At 34.6% G+C, this 23,132-nt stretch overlaps 1 protein-coding gene and 1 long non-coding RNA gene across 5 annotated transcripts in view; one reads left to right on the top strand and one right to left on the bottom strand.

The window, feature by feature from the left end:
- Positions 1-19,552, bottom strand: part of LOC104004954 (uncharacterized) — a 34,803-nt gene extending 15,251 nt beyond the window's left edge. For all 3 annotated transcript variants that reach the window (XR_001715729.4, XR_010149145.1, XR_001715728.4), the window contains exon 1: positions 19,041-19,552. This is a non-coding gene — a long non-coding RNA (uncharacterized LOC104004954). The remainder of the gene's footprint in view (positions 1-19,040) is intronic.
- The window catches only part of SLC8A1 (solute carrier family 8 member A1), a 414,873-nt gene continuing 410,367 nt past the window's right edge, over positions 18,627-23,132 (top strand). For both annotated transcript variants that reach the window (XM_016948409.4, XM_016948410.4), the window contains exon 1: positions 18,627-18,802. The gene's annotated coding sequence lies outside the window, so the exon portion shown is untranslated. The remainder of the gene's footprint in view (positions 18,803-23,132) is intronic.

Here is a 23,132-nt window from a genome sequence, read left to right on the forward strand (position 1 = left end):
AGAAGAAAATGACTTCAGAGTTTCACTAGCTAGTACGCCACTGGAATAAAATAAAACTTGTTTTCCTAAAAATAAGTGCAGGTATTGGAAGATGATATATGTTGTTAGAATCAAGGCATGCAGTCATGGAAGATGAGATCACAATCTCACATATTACAAAGAAGCTACATTTTAGACCCACTCATGTTAATATATAAATGAAATGATGCTTCATTTGCCATTTTGTGCCTTGTCCCTAGCTCCATGCCTGCAATCTTTAATGACTATTTTCAGGTACCCTTGCTTTTGGGTTGTCTATAAGAGCAGGATATAGATGAGGGTGTTTGTGTAGCCCTGCAAAATTAGGGCTATGGTTATGTAGCCATCAATCTGTGGAGACCTCGCAGAAAAGAGAAAGATGTGATTAAATGTCATTCAGTCAGTCTGAAGGAGAAAGGCCAGATAGAAAAGCACATAGGTTGACATGAGGGAAAATCGAAAGTCAGAAGAAGAATCAAAGAAAAGTCCGGAAGTTTATCTCCATAAATATTCACTGTAGACAACAGAGGCAGGAGAAGCCTACTCTCTACAACATGCTTAGATTTGTAAGAGAATGAGCCAAGTCAGGAAAGTACCAGCCTTGGAACTATATTAAATTCATACAGCTTTGTCAATAGAGCTATCTTTCTCATGAAATTAAAAAAATGGTATATTATCTACAGTCTCTGGCTGAGGAAATTCAGCAGTAAAACATGCACTGAAAATTATGTTTTAAAAAGGTTAATTGAGTTTTGGTGTTAAGGTTTAGAGGTAGAATTAATCTAATTAAACGGGACCAAAAAGGCAATGGCTCTCAACCCTGGTGGCACAAAGAAAAATTTTGAATACCTTGACCATTTCTCCAAAATTCTGATTTAATTGGCCTAGGGAGGGTGTCTGAACATAGTCCTACTCCTCCCTTCCTTCATGTTTTACTTCCTTTCTTCTTCTCTCTCTTTCTGCAGCTATTTGGATGTGAGGTGATAAGGGCCTGAAATAGAATAGTAGCAATCAAAATGGAGAATAAATTAACATAAAGAGACATTGTTAAGGGAAAAAAATGACAGCTATCTTGACTAATAAAACCTAGCTGAACTTAGGAAAAAAATCTTTCATACATCAATGAAAACTACAGTCTTACAAGGCTAGCGGTCTATTTTTCTGTTAGAGAAAAGAGAGACAATGATGGTTAACAGTAAATTAACCAAAATATTTACTAAATCACAAATTAGTAACAATAACAACAGAAAGCCCCCTCCTACCTCAAATTTCTCACTTACTTGTTTGAAAAAACCTTCTGGCTCCCCATTGGCTCTGGAAAATTCTAATCCCCTTAAGCTGTCATATAGAGCTTTTCTTTTATTTTTTTATTATACTTTAAGTTCTGAGATACATATGCAGAACCTGCAGGTTTGTTATATAGGTATACGTGTGCCATGGTGATTTGCTGCACCCATCAACCCCTCATCTACATTAGGTATTTCTCCTAATGAAATCCCTTCCCTTACCCCCTACCCCCCAACAGGCCCCAGTGTGTGATGTTCCCCTCCCTGTATCCATGTGTTCTCATTGTTCAACTCCCACTTATGAGTGAGAACATGTTGTGTTTGGTTTTCTGTTCCTGTGTTAGTTTGCTGAGAACGATGGTTTCCAGCTTCATCCATGCCCCTGCCAAGGGCATGAACTAATCCTTTTTTATGGCTGCATAGTATTCCATTGTGTTTATGTGCCACATTTTCTTTGTCCAGTCTATCATTGTTGGGCATTTAGGTTGGTTCCAAATCTTTGCTATCATCAGAGTGAACAGGCAACCTACAGAATGGGAGAAAATGTTTGCAATCTATCCATCTGACAAAGGACTAATATCCAGAATCTACAAGGAATTTAAACAAATTTATAAGAAAAAAACAAACAACCCCATCAAAAAGTGGGCAAAGAATATGAACAGACAATTCTCAAAAGAAGACATTTTTGTGGCCAAGAAACATATGAAAAAAAGCTCATCATCACTGGTCATTACAGAAATGTAAGTCAAAACCATGATGAGATAGCATCTCACACCAGTCAGAATGGCAGTCATTAAAAAGTCAGGAAACAACAGATGCTGGAGAGGATGTGGAGAAATAGGAACACTTTTACACTGTTGGTGGAAGTGTAAATTAGTTCAGCCATTGTGGAAGATGGTGTGGTGGTTCCTCAAGGATCTAGAACCAGAAATGCCATTTGACTCCAGCAATCCAATTACTGGTATATACCCAAAGGATTATAAATCATTCTACTATAAAGACACATAACTGGACGGAATATCAACGCAGAGGAAATTTAACCTTGATCGAAATGTTTTTAGCCGAACAATAAATGTGGAGATTTACTATTGTTGATGATGATGTCATTATGAATTCATACATTAGAAATGTAACTCAAGTGAAAAATGAACTTATATAGGATTTATTTGGAATGAATAGGAAAATATATTGAGATGAATGGGAAAATAAGCCTATATCGGATTCATTTGGAATACATTGGAAAAATCAGAGCAGAAACTCTTTCCAAGAAAGAGACAATGGACATCATGGGAACAGTGTTGTGAGAAAAAAAAATTCTACTGGATTCAAGAGACATTTGTAATGAGCTTACGGAATTTGTGGTGACTTAAATGCTTGCTGGGTAGAGAAGGAATGAATGTCACTGAACTTTCCAGTTTGAGAGACTGAAAGAGTGGCACCACCATTTATAATGAATGAATCAATGAGACAATGAGAAATGGTTTGACTGGGAGAGAGTTAAGAAGTTTAGATTAGGATTTGTTTTACTTGAGGTCACTGCAGTAGTTCCTGGAGAAAAGGTCAAATACAGTGAGAAATGTAGAGTACAGAAGGAAGAGTGTTGTAAAGAGAAACAAAGATTTAAAACTTCAAAGCTTATTCATCGTAGTTGTGATCATGAAAATTAATGAAATAAGGGCAGAGAAAGAAATAGAAAAGAAGCTAGAATAGATGTTGAGTTTTGTACCTGACACCTAGTTGATCTTCGAGTCAGATATTAAAATTGAAAGCACAGGCCTATATTTTTAGAAGAAAGCCATAAGAAAGCTTGTGGACCTGTAATTTGTAAATTAACTGTATTTTTAAATAATGACATAGATTTTGCCACATTTAACAAAAAATGTTATCTAAGGAGATAATTGAAGTAAACTGACAATTCTTAACTTTCTGTGGAATTCAACCTTGAATGTTAGCATCCAAAAATGTGAGGATTAAAACATTTTATTGAAACTAATTAGTTTGAGGTAATTAATAAAATTTTAAGGTAATTAATAAAAATAATAAATATAATAGTTAATAATAAATTTTAAGGTAATGACTAAAATCATTCCAGTGGAAATGATTACCAAATCCCAAGGTCTATTAAATTTTAAGTATGATAGGGTTGGTTATAATATTGACGCTTCCACAATCTTTCTGACTTGACACAAAATCCACAGCTATGTCCAGGAATTCTCATATTTTTAATTTATTTTTATTTATTTTTTTGAGACAAGGCCTCACTATATTGCCAAGTCTGGTCTCCAGTACCTAGGTTCAAGTGATCCTCCTACCTCAGCCTCCTGAGTAACTGGGACTACAGGTGCATGCCACAGTGCCAGACTTCTCAATTTTTTTTAATCCCTGGATTGAAAATCGAAACATAGTACAACATAATGCTAAAAAGCTAAAAAGCTTGTAAATATTTTTTTTGAGACAGAGTCTTGCTCTGTTGCCCAGGCTGGAGTGTGATGGCACAATCTTGGCTAACTGCAACCTCTGCTTCCCAGGTTCAAGCAATTCTTCTGCCTCAGCCTCCTGAGTAGCTGGGATTACAGGCGTGCACCACCACGCCCAGCTAATTTTTTATTTTTTTGTTTTTTAAAATTTTTTTAGTAGAGACAGAGTTTCACCATGTTGGTCAGGCTGGTCTCGAACTCCTGACCTCATGTTCCACCCGCCTAGGCCTCCCAAAGTTCTGGGATTACAGGTGTGAGCCACCGTGCCTGGCCAATAATTTTTAACTTAAACTTCTGAATAGCTCCTATTATGCTCAAATTTATATATCATCCTTTAAAGTTGTAATCTATTTTGTTTGTTTGTTTTGTTTATATTTTCTCATTTGTCTTCTTCCTGGGAATATTTATCAAATCTAATGCTAACTAAAGGGATGAGGCATTTGATTCCCCCAGCCATAGGGCAAACACAACTAGTTTTACGTGTACTTTGTGGTAGAAAAATGAGTAAGTACTTCTGAAGACATAGGTGGTTGAAACTTCTCCTTCCAAAAACATGGAATAGACATACGTTTCCCTATTTCTCACACTAAGTACAATTAAAAACCCAAGACACTATACAAAAATGAACATAAAACTCTGAGAAGTAGAGAGAAGAAAGCGGGCTAGTAAGGGGGTCTTAAAACCCATAAATGACATGATAATGAGTTCCCTTTCATCCTCTTTATATCATATATCCCAGACTTAAAGCCAGAGATAAGAAGAAAAAAAAAAGAAAAAGCCCAAACAAAGTCTGCTGTCTTTGGCCAAAGGACAAATAAAGGAGTTGAATGGAAAGACAGAAAAATTTTAGACAATAACTTCTTACTTCAGCTAACTAGCACCTCAACAAATGCTAACAAAGGCCAAGTAGAACACTTAGACTTCCATCGTCCCCAGTCTGTCATGAGGGTCCCATAACATCTGCCAAGGTGCTGCCAGAGAAGACTGAGTAAGGAGTTGGGACCTTCATAGTCACCACCTACAACCATCTCATGCCCCAGTGAGGGTCAATGGAGAGAGACCACTTGGAGAGCCTGGATTTCCACACCCATCAAGTAGTATGAGCCATCCCTACTTCTCCTCACTAGGGTGATTGTGGAGGCATAGAGAGAGGCAGAACTTTCACCATTGTCCAATGGTAATGGTGTTACTTCTCCCTCTTGGTGTCATGGATACCATAGGGGAAGCATTTAGTACAATGAGTCACTATAACTTCTCCCACTAGGGAGTATCAGTGGAGGCCTAGTGGAGAGCCAACTCTCTTACCTACAATCAGCGATAATGAAGACCCATTCCTCTGGTGTCAATGGAGGTCTAGTAGAGAACCTTGTCATTAACTCTCACTTGGTAATAATTAGCCAGCAATTCCCCATCCCCACCAGCATCGTGTCAGAGGAATCAAGTTAATACAGAGATGTATGTGAGATTCAGTGTTATAAAGCTCAACTGTACATATTTCTGTCAAAAATCACTTGTCATATCAAGAACTAGGAAGATCTCTGAATAAGTGAAGAAAAGACAATCCAAGATGCAAGCAATGAGAAGACAAATATATTAGGATAATCGACCAAATATCTAATGCAACCATTATGAAAACATTTCATTGAGCAATTACAAACATGCTTGAAACAAATGAAACCATGCAAAGTCTCAGCAAAAATATAAAAGATATAAAGAAGAAAAATGAAAAGTTTAGAGTTGAAGAATATTATAACGTAAGAAGCTTAATGGATGAGCTTAACAGCAGAATGGAGGAGGCAAAGGGAAAATTAGTAAATTAGAAGGTAATTAGAAGAAAAATATAAAAATTACCAAATTTACACAACAAAGAGAAAATAGGCTGGAAAACAGTATATCCTTATGGATATGTGGAACTATAATCTGACTTTGGGTCATTGATGACTCAGAAGGAGAGGAGAAAAAGGATGATGCTGAGAAATTAGAAATAGAAGAAATAATGGCTGAAAACTGCCCAAATTTGACAAAAGATGTAAATCTACAGTTCAAGAAGCTGAATGAATCCCAAACAGGATAATCTCTCACACATACACAAAAAAAGCTACATAGTGAAACTTCTGAAAACTAAAGGAAAAGAAAAAAATTTCAACAGTTGTGAGAAAGAAATAATACTTTTCTTTCTAAGGAAAAAACAACTTGAATGACAGTGGATTTCTCACCAGAAACTATGGAAGACAGAAAGAAGTGGCAGATAATTTTTAAAGTGATATAGAAAATAATTTCTTAAGCCAGGATTCTATACCTAGTGAAAATATCTTTCAGAAATGAACATGAAATTAATATATGTGTAGACTAAAACAAACAAACAAACAAAAAAAACAGAGGCAATGCTTGCTGGTAGATGTCTCCTAAAAGAACAGCTAAATGATGTTCTTTAAACAGAAAGGAAATAGTTTTTTTTTTTTTTTTTTAAAAGGAATGTTCAAATATCAGGAAAGAGGGAAGAACATGGTAAACAAAACTACAAGTAAATTCAATACAATTTTATTCTCCTCTTCTGTTTTCTAAATTATGTTTTATAATTGAAGTAAAAATTATAAAACTACCTGGTATTATTTTAAATCTATGTAGAAAAAAATACTTAAGATAATTGTAATATAAATGTGGGAGTGTAAAAAGATATAAAGAAAGGTAGAGCTTCCAAATTTCACTCAAACAAACAAAATGATGACACTGGTAGACTGTTATAAGTTATCTATACATAATATATAGTAACACCTAAAATAATCATGAAGACAACAATACAAAGAGATATATTCAAAACATTAAAGATAAATAAAAATTGAATTTTTAGAAAGTTTATAAATGTAAAGGAAAGCAGAAAAAACAGTAAATGAAAAACAAAGAAAACAAATGGAAAACAACAAAAAAAGAGAAACTCAACTCTAGCATATTAATACTTGCATTAATGGGGTAAATGTTCTAAATACATCAATTAAAAGCCAGAGATTGGCAGAGGTGATTAAAAGACATGATCCTGTCTACAAGAAACTCACTTCAAATGCAACAATATAGGAAAGTTAAAAGAAATGAGGGGAAAATACACATCATGCAAGCATTACTCAAAAAAAGCAAGTGTGGCTATAATTATTGCAGATGCAGTAGGCTTCAAAGCAAAGCAAAGCAGCTGAGACAGAGAATGACAAGGGTCAATCAACCAAGAAAATATTGCAATCCTAAATGTGTATCTTAGAATTGAAACAAGAAATAGACAAATCAACGACTACAGTTAGAGACTTCAACACTCATCTCAAAAACTGATGGAATAACTGGATATATTATCAGCAAAGAGATAGGACTTAAAAATACCACCAAGAAAGAGAATCAATTCCTTGAAAAACACAAATTACCACAATTTATCTGATACAAAACAGATCACTTGAATAACTCTGTAACTACTAATAAAGTTGAATATGTAGTTTTAAAATTCCTCCCCCAAACCATCTCCAGGCACAGATGGTTTCACTGGAAAATTTAACAAAATGTTTAAAGAAAAATTCACACCAATTCTATACAATCTCTGCCATAAAATAGAAGAAGATGAATGCTTCCAATTAATATTTTGAAGCTAATTCACCTTAAGTCTCACAACTTCTGCAAAAATTAACTCAAAATAGACCATAAACTTAAATGTAAAACATAACAATATAAAAGTTTTAGAAAAAAATACGAACAATCTTCAGGGTTTAGAGCGAGGCAAAGGTTTTTCTTAATTAAGCACCAAAAATAATCCATAAATGATAAAATTGGTGAATTTTTATAAAAATTTAAAACTAATCCTCTGTGAAAGTCTCTTAAATAAATAAAAAGGTAATCTATAGACTGGAGAAAATATTTACAAGTAATATACCTTTCAAAGGACTAATATCTGAAAACTCAAAATCAACAGTTTAAAAAATCTAATTAAAATATGGGCGAAAAAATTGACATTTGATCAAAGAGCATATGGCAAATAAGCACATAAAAAGTTGATCAAGTATTAGCCACTGGAGGAATGCACATTAAAACCACAATGAGATATATACTAACCAGAATAGCTTGTAACCAAATGATTACAAGGTTATAGGAAAACTGGATCAATCATATGTTGCTGCTTGGAATGTAAAATTATATAGGCACTCTAGAAGACAGGAAGTTTCTTAAAATATTAAACATGCTGCCACCATATGACCCAGCAACTATAATCCTGGACATTTATCCTAGAGAAATGAAAAGTTTATGTTTACATAAAAACCTTACACAAATGTCCACAGTAGTTTTATGTGTGATAGCTAGAGAGTGAAAACAACTCAGATGTTCTTCAACAGGTGAATGGTTAAACAAACTATGGCATATCCCATGTAATGGAATACTACCAACAACAACGTGGAAATTTCCAAAAATAAGAATTACAGCAAAAATTGAGAAGACAATGTAACCCTATAATCTGGACGCTGAAGGTGCTTGATAAAAGCATGTCTATGGAAGCTTAAACTGGCAGAGATGTGTACTATATCCTGGAAATAGGATAATTCTTAAAATTAGTTGTCCATTGTAAAAGTGGAGGCTGATGTGATAATTGCCGCATTATTTCCCCAGGTGATCCCGAAAACAGCTCTGGGGTCTGACCATGTGTGCCTTTTTTAGTTGTTTTGTTTTTTGTTTGTTTGCTTCCTTTTTCCTTTTTTTTTTTTTAATTTGTACAAATTTAAGGAGTACATGTGCAGTTTTCTTACATGAATAAATCACATAGTAGTGAAGCCTGGGCTTTTAGTGCATTAATCACCCGAATAATGCACATTGTACCCATCAAGTAATTTCTCATCTCCCACCCCTTCCCACCCTCCCGCCCTCTCAAATCTCCAATGTCTATCATTCCCCATTCTATGTTCATGTGTACACATTTTAAGCTCTCACTTATAAGTGAGAATACGCGGCATTTGAATTCTTGTTTCTGCATTGATTGTTTTGCTGAAAATAGTGGCCTCCAGTTTGATTCATCCTTTCACTTCACTTGTAAAGTAGACAAATGGTAAGTTTTGGCCAAAATAAATCCTTACTTAGATTGGCCTTGTCAACTAATACTTTCATCATTTTCTCTGGATTGAGCGGGATTCCTGGTTGTAACTTCCTTTAGTTAGATTATCCAAGCTTTTTTGGAACAACATAGACAAGTAAAATTTGTAGAAATACGTTAGTGAACAGAGAAAAGATATGCTTAGTTTAGCAAACTCTTTAATGAAAAGCTTCTTGCTTCCAGTTTTAGGGATCTACAGCTTCACCTGTGCACCAGATGTGTTGAGAGCCTTATAAAACATCTCTTCCTTATAATTTTTGGACTGGGGAAGATCAAATTTCAGGCCTTGATACTTACAGCAAGTACTAATATTTCTGCTGTTTATGAAACAGATTTCTCTAACTCATGACTTATCTTAAAGATAAATGGGGAAAAAGGAAAAGTTAACAGCTATGGGAAAAAATGAGTATGCTGTCTTTTGAAAAATTCGCTGGCTTACCATATATTCATAGGTAAATCATTTTACTTCTCTGACTCTGTATTCTAATTTGTAAATGAAAATAAGATTTGGTGAAAAAATTAAACAGCAAAAATGCAACCACTCTGAAGACTTCAAAACGTAAAAATAAGGACATGTTTATGCTTTATTTAAATATAACTAAGCAAAATTTAATTGATTAGCTAATGCATACCGAGGAATATCCTAAGCATTAAGATCTAATACATTTTTTTATGCCTTGAGATCACACCATATGTAAAACCTGCTATGGGTTATAAAAGAAATTCAGGCTAAAGACCAACTTCTGGCATGACAATATTTGGAGCTCCACTGACTCCAATGAAACTGATAAAAAATATGTTTTTAAAGTCCTCTTGAAAATTGTGCTAAAGGCAGACAGCAAATGAAGAAACATCAATTCAAAGAAATTTCTAAAAATTCAGTAAGAAAGGCGAGTCCGTGATTCTTGAACACAGAAAGTCCCATCTCTCCCCCTACCCAGCTCAGCAGGGTAGAGCCTCCATTCCAGACTTCTGGAGCCAAGAATACAGGGATTCTACCATTCCCACTCTCCACCTAGAGGGATTTATTCTTAGGAGGAGCAGTACTTCAGTGTTTCTCATCCTACCTCCAGGTGCCTATTGCTGAGGCTAAGACCTGGGTAAATACGGTCAAGAATAGCAGTTCCCTTTCTCTGCTCAATCCCCACTCATGGAATATACAGTCCACCTGTTGAGAATACTGAGATCCTTATAGCCCTTGCCCCAGAACTTGAAGTGATAATTGTTCTACAACTGGAGAGCTAAACTAAGTGACCTCAGGCTGCGCAGATCTCCCTCCCTGCATCAAGTTCTCAGTTGCTGAAACAAGAATGTCACTCAAAGAGAATCTTGTCAATGTCCCAACTCTCAGCTCTAGGGCCTTAACCCAGAGATTTTGCCTGGTAGGAGAAACAGGCCACAAAATGATGACTCTAAATTCTTCCCAAAGGATCTGACTTTATTTTCAACGAAACATGAAGAAGCTGAAGCCAAAGGACAATCTCAAGAACAGGGAAGGTTACAGTGAAAAAATATTGGGAAGAGTTTTATGATCTGATAAAGATACAGCCTAGTTTGTAGGCCAACTAGTTTGCAGGAGAAAACCGGGCAATCTGACAACTTGAAGGAATGCTCCTGAGATCAAAAGAAATACTAAACAAATCATTAAAAAGAGCCAAATGAAAATTCTGGAGCAGAAAACTATAATAACTGAAATAAAACATGTATTAGAATTAATATTAGATTTGAACTGGAGGAAGAAAGAATTAGTGAACTTAAAAATAGACTGATAGAAGTTAGGCAAGCTGAAGAACAGACAGAAAAAAGAATGAGGAAAAATGAATAGATACTCGGAGAAATATGGAATACCATTAAGTGCATCAATATACATATAATGGGATTATCAGAATAAAAGAGAGAAAGGAAAAAAACATATTTAAAGATATAGTGGCTGAAACTTCTTACATTTATTGACAATAATTACAACGAACTTCAAGTAGGGTAAACACAAACAGACTCACAGACACATGATGTAAAAATGCTAAAAGTGAAAGATGATGGTAACTCTTCAAAGTGATAAGAGAAAAACAGTGTGCTACTTTTTAAAAATAAGGCAAAATAAAGACTTTAACAGATAAACAGAAGGTGAGGAAATGTGTTTCTAGCAAACTCACCTGGTAAGTAATACTGTAAGTAATTCTTCAGCCTAAAAGCAATTGACACCAGATTGCCATGTGGAGTCACACAAACAAAGAGAATCAGTAAAAGTAATTATGCAAGTATAAAAGACACTATAAATGAATATTTTTCCTTTCTTCTCCTGATGGATTTAAAGAGAAATTGTAAAAACTTTCATATATTTTTATATATAATGTGCTATTTGTAATATATGCGTAATATATTTGCTGATAATAGCACAAAGGAGGTGGGGAGAGTAAAGCTGTAATGGGCTAAGAAAATGACTACATATGGTAGAATAATAATTATAGAAATGTATTTTGAGGTTTGTAATGTTAATAGATGTAATACATAGAACACCACCACAAAAAAGAGGAAAATGAAATAAAGCTATATATCACTGGAATTAGGGTAGTTTAAATCTAAGGCTAATTTTGATCAGTTAAGATGTATATAGTATATTCTAGAGTAACCACTACAAATTAAGTCAAAAATATAGTGAAAAAATTATTAAAGAAATTAATATGCAACATTAGAAAATGTTCACTTAAAGCAAAAGAAATCCATAGAGAGGAATTGAGACTCAAAAAAGACAACAGACATATAGAAAACAAAAGTAAAATGTAAGATGTAAATTCAAATATATAAATAAAAACATTAAACGTCTGTGAATTAATTCAATCAGAAGGCACAGAGTGTCAGATTGGAGTTTTTTTAATAAAGAAAACACTATCCATGTGTAAGTTTAGAAAAGAAGATATACTTAAAGTATAATAATTAAAAAAAGAAGATATTCTTTAGATTCAAAGACACAAATAGGCTACAAGTAAAATGATGGAAATGACATATCTTGCAAACAACAACTGTAGGAAAGCTGGAGTGGTTTTAAAAACTTAGACCAAATAGACTAAACCAGAAAATGTTACTAGAGATAAAGAAAGGCATTTTATAATTATAATGGAGGAGATATCATGACTATAAGAGTACATTGATAAATGCTTAGCTAGATTGACTAAGACAAAAAGAGAGGACTCAAATTGCAAGACTGAGAAATGAAAGAGGGGACATTATTACAGACCTTACAGAAATAAAAAGATTTAAAACAAATACTGTGAACAATTATATGCAATCAAATTAGTTAATTTATATGAAATGGACAGATTCCTAGAAAGATACAAAGTACCTAAACAGACTCAAGAAGAAATAAACAACGTGAATAAACCTATAACAAATTAAAATATTAATTTAGTATTCAAAACCTACCCACTAAGAAAAAGCCAAGGTCCATATTGCTTCACAGATGAATTTATCGATCATTTAAAAAAGAATCAATAGAAATTATTTACAAACTCTTACAATAAATATACTGAGAGAGAAGACTTCCCAATGTATTTCATGAAGCCTGTTTTACCTTGATACAAAACGGACAACAAAATCACAAGAAAACTATAGACCAATATGTTTGTGAATATGGACACAAAAATCCTCAATAAGACATTGGCAAACTGAACCCAGCAATATATAAAGATAATTATACAACATGACCAAGTGGGATATATCCCAGAAATGCAAGTTTGGTTTAACATCTAAAAATCAATTAATATATTCTACCATATCAAAAAAAACCCCACATGTTCATCCCAATAGATACTAAAACAGCATTTGACAAAATTCAACACATTTTTATGATTTAAAAAAGAAGACAAAAAATCTAAACAAACTAGGAATAAAAGGAAATGTCCTCAAAATAATAATGACATATAAGAAAACCTCACAGATAATTTTATACTTAACTGGTGAAAAACTGGATGCTTTCTCCCTAAGTTCAGGAACAAAATAAGGATGTCTGTTTCACCACTTGTATTCAAAATTGCACTGGAGGTTCTACATAGGCCGATTAGCACAAAAAAAAGAAATAAAAGAGATCAAGATTGGATAGGAAGAAGTAACATTAGGACTATTTGCAGATGGCATGATTTTATTATAGAAAATTCTAAGAAATCCACCTAAAACTGTTAGTACTAATAAATGAATTTATTAAAGTTGCAGAACACAAGATCAATACACAAAAATCAGTTTTTATTTCTTTACACTTGCAGTGAACAATCTAAACATGAAATTAAGAAAATAATTCCATTCATAACTACATCAAAAAGAATAAAATACCTGGGAATAAATTTAATAAAAGAAGTGTGAAACTTATATTCTAAAAAATACAATATATTAAGAAATTAAAGAAGATCTAAATAATGGGAAAAGACCCCATGTTCATAGATCAGAAGACTTAACATTGTTAAGATTATTCCCTAAAATCATCTACAGATTCAACATAATTTCTATCAAAATCCTCGCTGATATTATTTAGAAGTTGACAACCTGATTCTAAAACTCATATTAAATTTCAAATAACCCCAGATAGCCAACAAATATTGAAACAGAACCAAGTTGAAGGACTCATAGTTCCTGATTTCAAAATTTACTACAAAGCCACGGTAATCAAAACAAATGCTACTGGCATAAGGATAGACCTGCAGATCAAAGGAATAGACGTCCATTCAGAATTCCATTCCAGAAATAAACATCCAGAAATAAATTCAACATCTAGAAATAAGCCCATACATCTGTGTTCAATTGATTTTCAACAAGGATAGCAAGTTTATTAAATGGAGAAACGAATAGTCTTCAACTAATGGCATTGGGACAACTACATATTCATGTGCAGAAGAATGAAGTTGGATTCCTATCTCATATCATACACAAAAACTAACCCCAAATGGATTAGAGACCTAATTGTAAGAGCTAAAATCACAAAACTCTTAGAAGAAAACATAGGAGTAAATATTCATGACCTTCCTTGGCTTTGGCAACAGATTATTGGATATGGTACCAGAAGCATGAGCAAAAGAAATAAATAATAGATAAATTGGATTTCACCAAAATTTCAATGGCTACAAGAAAAAATAAAAATAAAAACTTTTGTTCTTCAAAGGCCAGCATCAGGAAAGTGAAAAAATAATCCACAGAGTGGAAAAAAGTATTTGTAAATCACATATCTGATAAGGGTCTTGTATCAAGACTATATAAAGACACAACTCAATCATAAAAGACAAATAACCTGATTAAAAATCGGCTAAGGATCTTAATAGACACTTCACTAAGAAAGACATACACATGGCCAATCAGCCATAAAAAAAAGCTACTTAACATTATTAGTCATTAAAGAAATGCAAATCAAAACCACAATCAGATGCCACTTCAAAGGCACTAGGATAGCAAGTATCAAAAAGATAACAAAGTGTTGGTGAGTATGTGGAGAAATTGAACCCTCCTACACTGCTGATGTGAGTATAAAATTGTGCAGCTGCTTTGGAAAATAATCTGACAGTTTCTCAAATGATTAAACATAGAGTTTCTGTATAACTCAACATTTCCACTCCTAGGTATATACCCAAAGAAATAAAAATATATGTCCACACAAAAACTTGTACATGGATGTTTTTAACAGCACTAGTCATAGCAGTCAATAGGCAGAAGCTACTCAGATATTCATTAACAGATGAATGGACAAACAATACAAGGTACATCTATACAACGAGATTTTATTCAACCACAAAGAGGAATGAAGTACTGATGCATGATACAAATGAATGAACTTTGAAAACACTATGCTAAGTGATAGAATCCAGAGATTAAGTGGAAGCCTTGTTTAATCTCTTTTTTTCATTTCTAGTCTTTATATGTTCTCTTTCTGTCCTGAAAGAGAGCCCTGATGATAGATTACCTTTATCCTGGATTCAGCCTCTGAGTCATAATATTAGTAGAAATTAAATTAAAAAGACAAATATGCATGGAAATTTTTTACCTGAATTTTTTTCCTTATTGGTTAAATATAATTGTTTTTAATGTTAAAAGAGGGAATAAATATTTCATTACTTATTCACCTTCAAATTCTTTCAAAACTTGCCATATGCCTCAACAAGTCTCTCATCAAAGATTCCCCTCATATTCTTAGACAAAGGAAGAAAAAAATTAAATTGCCAAGGATCGAATATTTGTAATCTTTTAATAGATTACAATACTTGCCCCTCTCTTTCATACTAAAAATCTGAGTCTGATATCCACTGTAAATGATCTGTCCTAATATAATGGTCCTCTGCCTTGGATAACTGGAAACCTTAGATAATCTGCTCAGTTAAATTAGAATGATATTAATGTTTTGTCACACTCTGTTTTCTGTCTCCTTTTAGTTGACAGTTTTTACCCACAGGGCAGTGGGTTACTTGAGATTCTTAAGCCTTATGCAACAGGGAAAGCTGCCAGGCTAATGGTCACTAGTTGAGAGATACAACCATTTACCCATTTTTCAATCACATTTTTCAATCACTTAGCAATGAATTTAGTTCTTCAACAGTCTTATGTTAAGGTTTGTTTTCTATAGGACAGACACTATAATGGATGCTGATGATACAAAAGCAAATAATACAGAGCCCCTGTCCTTTGGCACTCACAGTCTAATGGCCAAATGCAAAGAGGAGACGGGGCGAATGTACAACAATATGCTGTATATACTTCAGAATACATGATGGTGAGGTCAGTAAAGATTTCAGGAAAGAAGAGACACTGAGCTGAATCTTAAAAGACTGAGGATATGTTCTTCCAGCAGACAAAGGTGGATTGCATGTACAGTGGTGTACATACTTCTAGGAGGAGGTGGAGTCTATTTCATTGAAAGAATCATCCTGTAACCCACAGCAAAATAGAATGCCGAGATGACTACATCCTTCCCCACAGAGTTAAGCAAATCAATGTCAATACATTAAATCCTGACTTCCACATTTACCAAGCTCACAGAAAATCATTTAACCTCTTTCTTTGGAGATATGATAGGTCTTTAACCTCTTTATCAGGAGATCTCTTCCTGCTCATGATCCCCACAGCATCCTCCAGAGTTGGGAATGAGTGTCCTGAGCCTTCCTGGTGGTGATGGTGGTATAGTGGTTAGCATGGCTGCTTTCCTGAGCCTTTCATTTTTCTAGGAAAAAGGAAAGCCTAGCCTAGGTGAAGCAGGAAACTGGCCCACTTCCGCTGTATACCTCACCAAGAACATGCCAACTCAATCTGACTGACCCAACATGGGCAAATACATTTTGGAATACACAAACACAAACGTCCTCTACCTTGGAAGTTCCTAACTTCAGAACAGAATTCCCAAGAAGTCTGAAATTAAGCCAGTCAAAGAAAGTGTCTGCAAATTCTTCTTTGAACGGAAAGCAGACTCCTGGGCACTGTTATATTTAACTGTGGAGTCACTGCATGTCCTATGTATCAACCACCCGGCATGTTAAATAAGCAACATCTTCCATTGATGTACTCTCTTACCATGTATGAAGATATATAACATGCATTATTTCATAGGATAACTCTAGGCTAAAGAAGTCAAGTGTTCTCTTGAGTAACAGAGGAGGGAATAGAACTCTATGACATGATCAATGTCACTCAGGTAGTAAGTAACAGAGTCAGATGAGAGCAGAGCTTTTTGGTTTCTGGGTTCATAATGTAGAATCTACTTTTTGTATTAATTATCGTTTTATTTTTCTCACATGACACCAAGTTTAGAGGGACAATTTACTGTTGCTGTAGTGACTCAATAATACTGGCAAGAACTGCAGTTCTTTCTATCTGCTCCATTTACCTTACCTTGTAGGCCTTTGTCCTTCTGTTTGCCCACTCCTGGTCACCAAATGAGTGCTGCAATTTCAGGCTTCAAGTCTACTCTCTGGGAAGGAAAAAGGTGGAAGGGGTGCAGGAACAAGAGGGGCAAAAGCTGAGCCTGTCCTTTTTTTTTTTTTTTTTTTTTTTTTTTTAACAAATATGAGCTTTCCTGAAGTCCCACCCAGGGAACTCCTATTGACATCTGTTTGGACAATATTATGTTGCCTTTTCATTTCCAGGTGTGAGGGACAATAGGAAAAAAGATTTTGCTTTTGAACTTCTAAAGTAGAAAAAGTAAGGGAAGAGAGGGTATTGAATGGCTCCTGTGTAAGCACCCATCTACCATGTCTAGCACTGAGCTGCATTAGGTTGGCTTTTTAAATATCATATCTTAATTTTCATTAGATACAAATTATTATTACATAGAATAATTGGAGGTACCAAGGAAGAGGTTGGAATATCAGAATATTTTGAATTAAAAAACACAATCTCGTCCCTTCTTGTTCTGACCTAAATGCTTTGGCAGGAAAATTACTCAAATCTAGGAATACTCACATTTGCCATTAATACATCTGTTTTGTTCTTCGTGTCTTTTTTTCACACATCTGTTTGTTGTTCTCTTTTCTCTCTTTTCCTTCAATTTTTAATACAAATTTTAAACATACACCGATAAATAGGATAATATAATGAACCCCTATGTACCTATCAACCACCTGCAACAATGAACATTTTACCAGCCTGGTTTTGACTGTTCCCTCCTTTTATCCCTCCTGAATATTTTAACAAAACTCATTTCATTTCTGCCACACCAAAATGAGTTGTGTCTGTATGTATGCCTCTAATTTATTTTTGCTTCTTCAAACAGAATAACTTACAAGGGTTTTAACATGATTTCGAAAAAAAATCAATGGAAAATTATTATTTTGAAATTCTCTCTCTTCTCTTTCTCTCTATATTTTGACCTCTTGTTGCACAAGATTAACAAGTTGGAAAAAATGAGAGAAATAAATGTTAAAAATGAGAAGTGAAGTTTCTAAAGAACTGGGGTGTTAAGCAGAGCTTCAGCAACCCCCTAAGGGAGTACTTCTCCACCACGCAGAGCAGAATTTATCCCCCATCTAACATTTAGGTCACAGATATCTGTCATTTAAACTATCCTTGACAATTAACAAATGTAACAATTAGTATTCTATTCATATTTGCATTCTTTAATTTTTTTAAAAAAATTATAAATCTTAAACTATGTTCTAGAAAGTAGTTTAATGGGAACTGCCACAATACGCTATATGAGAAGCTGTTTAAAATAACAGCTTCTTCTCTCTTAGAGATATTGATAACTTTTACCCTCTGCTATCTTTTCCTTGAAGACAAATAATCCAAAATGTTAACCACTATTCCCAGTTAAGTAAATATGTAAAGTACGTATTTTTTCATTCACATACAGTGTTATTCATCTGTTCAGCCATTCGTTTATAAATTCATTCATTCATTAAACATTTCACAGGTCCCATATGCATGCTGTCACTAGAATCTTTAAGGATGAAGACTCTAGTAAGGAACCATAATTGTCTCTCTGTTTTCATAAAGCTAGGCGAACCCACACCCTAAAAGCTTTATGTGGGAATCAGGTAAAAATTGGTTATGATCTAAATATTTGGAGAGTAGAAATGCCAATCTCAAAAGTGTTTTGGAAAAAAAAAAAAAAAAGCATAGTGACAGGATCATGTGGTGGGAAATGGGCCTGGCTGGAAGAATCGCTATATGTGTATTTTTATCATCCATGTGTTGGATGAAGCAGAGAGCTGCCAGATAGCTTCTTTTCGACAGCTTGGAGTTACTGTTGGGAACAGATCCATGTATGGAAGCGAAAGCCGAAAGGCACAGATAAGCTGAGATCCAGCTATGCAAACCATGTTTAGAGACACTTAAAGGACAAGCATCCCAGGTCCTTTCTTTCTGGTAAATTTAGAGAAGCCATCATACTGGGATCTTTTTTCACATCCAGCCCATGCGGACTGAGCAGCCAAAGCTTGACAGAGGTAGGTGCATAAAGGATCATTTGCAAATATTTCCTCCAGAGCCCTTGATGTCTTTAAGGGAAGGTGCCAGATAATATTTTGAAAAGAAAAACAAACAAACAAAAAAAATAGGTTGGGGCTAGTGACTAAGAGGTATTTAACAGCTCTGCCTCCACAAGACAGGGAAGCTTTGCTACGGAAGGAAAGTGACAACACAGATTTGCTGCCAAATAAAATCCCTCTGTCCTGGGTCACTTACCATTTGGAATTTTGTGGATACAAGTCTTCCTCGATATTGCCAGCACCTTTAGAAATGAGCCACAGCTTCCGCGGGGTTCTGAGACTCACTGTGTATTTTAGGCTAGGTTAGGTGGGATTTGTCTTTTTCCTTGCTTGTTCTCAAGCCAGCAAAAACTCGCATGTGTGACTAGTTCTTCCTTAGACATAGGAAGAGCTGCTTGTAAACGACATTATTTTTGGCAGCTGAAGTCATTTTTGCAATATTTCTCAGCAGTTCGGAGGTTGATTACATCCTGTTCAAAGATTCTTGGGTTGTTTTCACAAACACGGGGTCTTACGCAAGTTGAAGTTGCTGAAACCAGCTGTGAGCCCTGGGCTTTTCTCAGCACCTTTAAAATTTTGTCTTCTTTCTTTTTTTTCTACTGACTGAAAACTTTGGAACTTGAGAGGAAATGTTTCCAAAGATTATTATCGTTTTGTCATCAGTGATGTTTTGGGAATAGATTGCGGCAGAATATCAAAAATTCTGTGTCTCAGGAATGATGCAAGGTAAAAGTGTGAATATGAACAGAGTAACGACACCAGTATCTATACGACTGTCCTGTATTTTCTAGAATACAGATAAATCCAGCCAAATCATATCAATTGCATTTTGAAATGCGGCTCCAGCTAATTACCAAATTGTAGTTATTAAGTTAAAGCATATCTGTTAAAATTGTTAGCAAAGTCTGTGAACTCCTGCCAAACACAAAAGTCAAGAGAAAAAATTATAGGTCATATCTTTAAAATATGCATGTTTTGCCAAGATTGAATTTAAAAAAATTTACACAAGATAATGGGATTTAAACTCAAGATTTATTTTACTGAGAATAATGTGTCCATAATTCAAATAAATTTGAACCAATTGTTTTTACTTATCTAAGTTTTCAATCTAGAGTATGAGTGGGAAAAAAGAAAAGAGAAATGGAGAAATATTGAATGTGACCTTCCTTCTCTGATGACAGACGTGACATGGAAAATTATTAATAAGCAAGTGTAAGAAAATAAAAACAATTTGTAATACTGACCAAGGAGATGTTCTCTGGATAAATTAGATGTCTGGGAAAAGCAATTCATTTAACAGATACAGATGAAATGACTACTTATGTGGTGGTTTCTTTCAAGCTCTGAATGTCCCATTACACCAAAAAAGTGGCAGAGAAAGAGGAAATGTGTTTTTATTTCAATAGTGCACTATAATTATTAAAATAATTACAATACTAAAGGATTGTTTCCATCAAATTATTCTTTTATATGTCTATTTACATTGAGAGCACATTAAAATAGCATATTTCTATATTTCTAAAATAGGCTATTTTACTTTACTTAAAAATACTAATATTCTATATTTGTGAGAGAGTTAGAAAGAGAGAGAGAGAGAATAAACTATGCCTTCTTTTTTTAAACTAACAGAGACAAGCTGTCATAACTTTTGCTAAAGTGGAACAGGCCTACGAAAAGATGGCTTTAAAATACTTAATTAAACACTACATACCAGCCGGCTTCTCAAAAGAAACAGCACAGCAGGAGTCTTTGCAATTTTCAATATGTAAAAGGTTGACATAAATGATGCCACTAGTGTTTGTGAACAGATGCAATGCATATATGATATCAGCTACTATCTTCTCGTTTGCCTACTGCCAAGTGCATTTCAAGTGTGCACTCCTCATGAGAAATGTCTGCTCCTGTTTTTTCTCTTGAAAACTAATCCAAGAAGCATAATATAAGTAATAGACAATGACTTACTGCTAATTTTGTATATACTATGTCAACATTTGTGGAAGAAAATTCATGACAGTCAAGCTACTTGCCCTTTTATTTCATGACTTCTTAAGCACTTAGTGATGACTATACATCTAGAAAATCTTAAAGAAATCATATTTTGAGAGGAAAATTGAAGGTGTTGGCAGTCTTACGTAAAAAAATAATAAATAAATAAACAAAATGGCGGCCGGGCAGGTGGCTCACGCCTGGAATCCCAGCACTTTGGGAGGCTGAGGAGGGCAGACCATGAGGTCAAGAGATCGAGACCCTCCTGGCCAACATAGTGAAACCCGGTCTCTACTAAAAATACAAAAATTAGCCAGGTGTGGCGGTGCATGCCTGTAATCCCAGCTACTCGGGAGGCTGAGGCAGGAGAATCGCTTGAACCTGGGAGGCGGAGATTGCTGGGAGGCGGAGATTGCTTTGAGCCGAGATCATGCCACTGCACTCCAGCCTGGACGACAGAGCGAGACTCCACCGGAAAAAAAAAAAAAAAAAAAAAGGCTGTTAATGATCTTGTTATAGTTAGCTGAGGTATGAAGCAAATTCATGGTGGTTAAGTATGATGAAAAAATTTGAAATAATTCCAAATAGCATAGAGCACAGGTTGGAGGCTTCTGTCTACATCATGAGACCTGTCTGGATAGCTGTGGGCCTGGTCTATGGTGTGACAATAACAAGAGGAGGAAGCACTTTTTAGAGGATTCGATGGGGAAGAGTATTTCTGAATGTTGGGAGAGAGTTTGTATGAAAGTAAGAGTAGGAATGTACTCTTCCAGAAGCCTGGAAAATTTTGGCCCACGGAAAAGGTCATTATGTTTCAAGGTAAAAGATATCATTGGCAATTCTTAAAAAAAAAAAAAAAAAAATTCCAAATCCCCTTGATCAGGTGATTAAAAGCTGGGAGACACTGAGTGGTCCCTGACAGAATAGTAAAGATTTTAAGAACATTAAAAATGACACAAAAGGCCTGAGACTAGGCAAAGGTGCTGGTAAGGAATCTGTAGGCCAGAAAGGCTATAGGATTTCTCCACCTTCAATCATTGGAAGGTGAAGGTTTCCTAGGATCCAGTTCACCTGGTATTCTGATCAGACATGATCTGCCTATGAAGAACCGCTTTCAATTTTTTATCTTAAAGTTACGTGACGTTTTCAAGTCTCATGACAAGGTATTGGAAGAAAATTGTATGCCAGAGAATTTTCAATGTAGTTTTAAGGTCTGTGAAGTAATACAAGGGAAACAAATTCAAGAGGCACTTGGTACTGTTGAGGAGAAAATGGCCTCCCTTATCCCATTGATTTATTTCCCTGATATGAGCCATGGTTATCAACTCTGATTGCACATGAAAATCACGTAGGGTAGGTGATGCCCACATTGTACCCCTGAGGAATTAAATGTTAGTGGGGTCCAGACAAGGGTAATTTAAGTCCATCCCATGAAGTTCTAATGTGAAACCAAGATTAAGAATCATTTCCTTTATGCAATTAAAGAAAAGTGGTTGCCAGTCTAATTTATTTCAGAAGAGGAGTTAACAAAACCACAGCTGAAGATTAGGAAAAAAATGTACTTTCTCCCAGGATAATTTCTTTGGAAGTTTTATCGACGGTATATTCTTTGCTAACAGAATCCTTATTTTAAAAGTTTCAGCATGTTTAAACGGAAGTTTTCTCTATAATAAAGGATTGATATGTGTCTATTTGATATCTATCATACTCCTTAGCTTGAATCCGTGTGAATGCTACCCACAATTATTGAAAGCTATAAAATATATATATGTGACATTGTGGTTCTTAACTACAGATACTAAATGAAATTTTATATTGTTTTAGAAAATCATCAAACAGACATATTGAAAGAGAATGTTAGTTAATTTTGGATAGCAACAATTTTCTAAAAAATTGGCAAATTTATTCTAAAAAAGGAAAATCTTTTTTTAGATTTTTTTTTTTTTTTTACTTTTACCTTTCTAGGAAGTGTCGAGAACTTCCTAAACTTTTAAAAATGAAATCATACCTTAACAGAAATGATGAGGATGAGGAAACGTCTTGAATCATTTTCTGAACCAGGTGTTTTAGGTAAATGAGAAAGAAGACGCCATTGAATATGTACTCTATTCTGAGCAATGTGTTAGATTCCAATAAATAATACACAATAATCATTAGAACTCTAGTTCCTTAATCTGCCCAGCAGCTTGCCTTCTGAGAGACAAAGTGCAATTATATATGAAATGATTCTAAGAACCATTGCCAATTGCAAGCTATTGTTGAATTTAATGCAAAGAAACACAATTCTAACAAACTACTTTTA

This window comes from Pan troglodytes, chromosome 12 (genome assembly GCF_028858775.2).
Source record: "Pan troglodytes isolate AG18354 chromosome 12, NHGRI_mPanTro3-v2.0_pri, whole genome shotgun sequence".
Taxonomy (NCBI): domain Eukaryota; kingdom Metazoa; phylum Chordata; class Mammalia; order Primates; family Hominidae; genus Pan; species Pan troglodytes.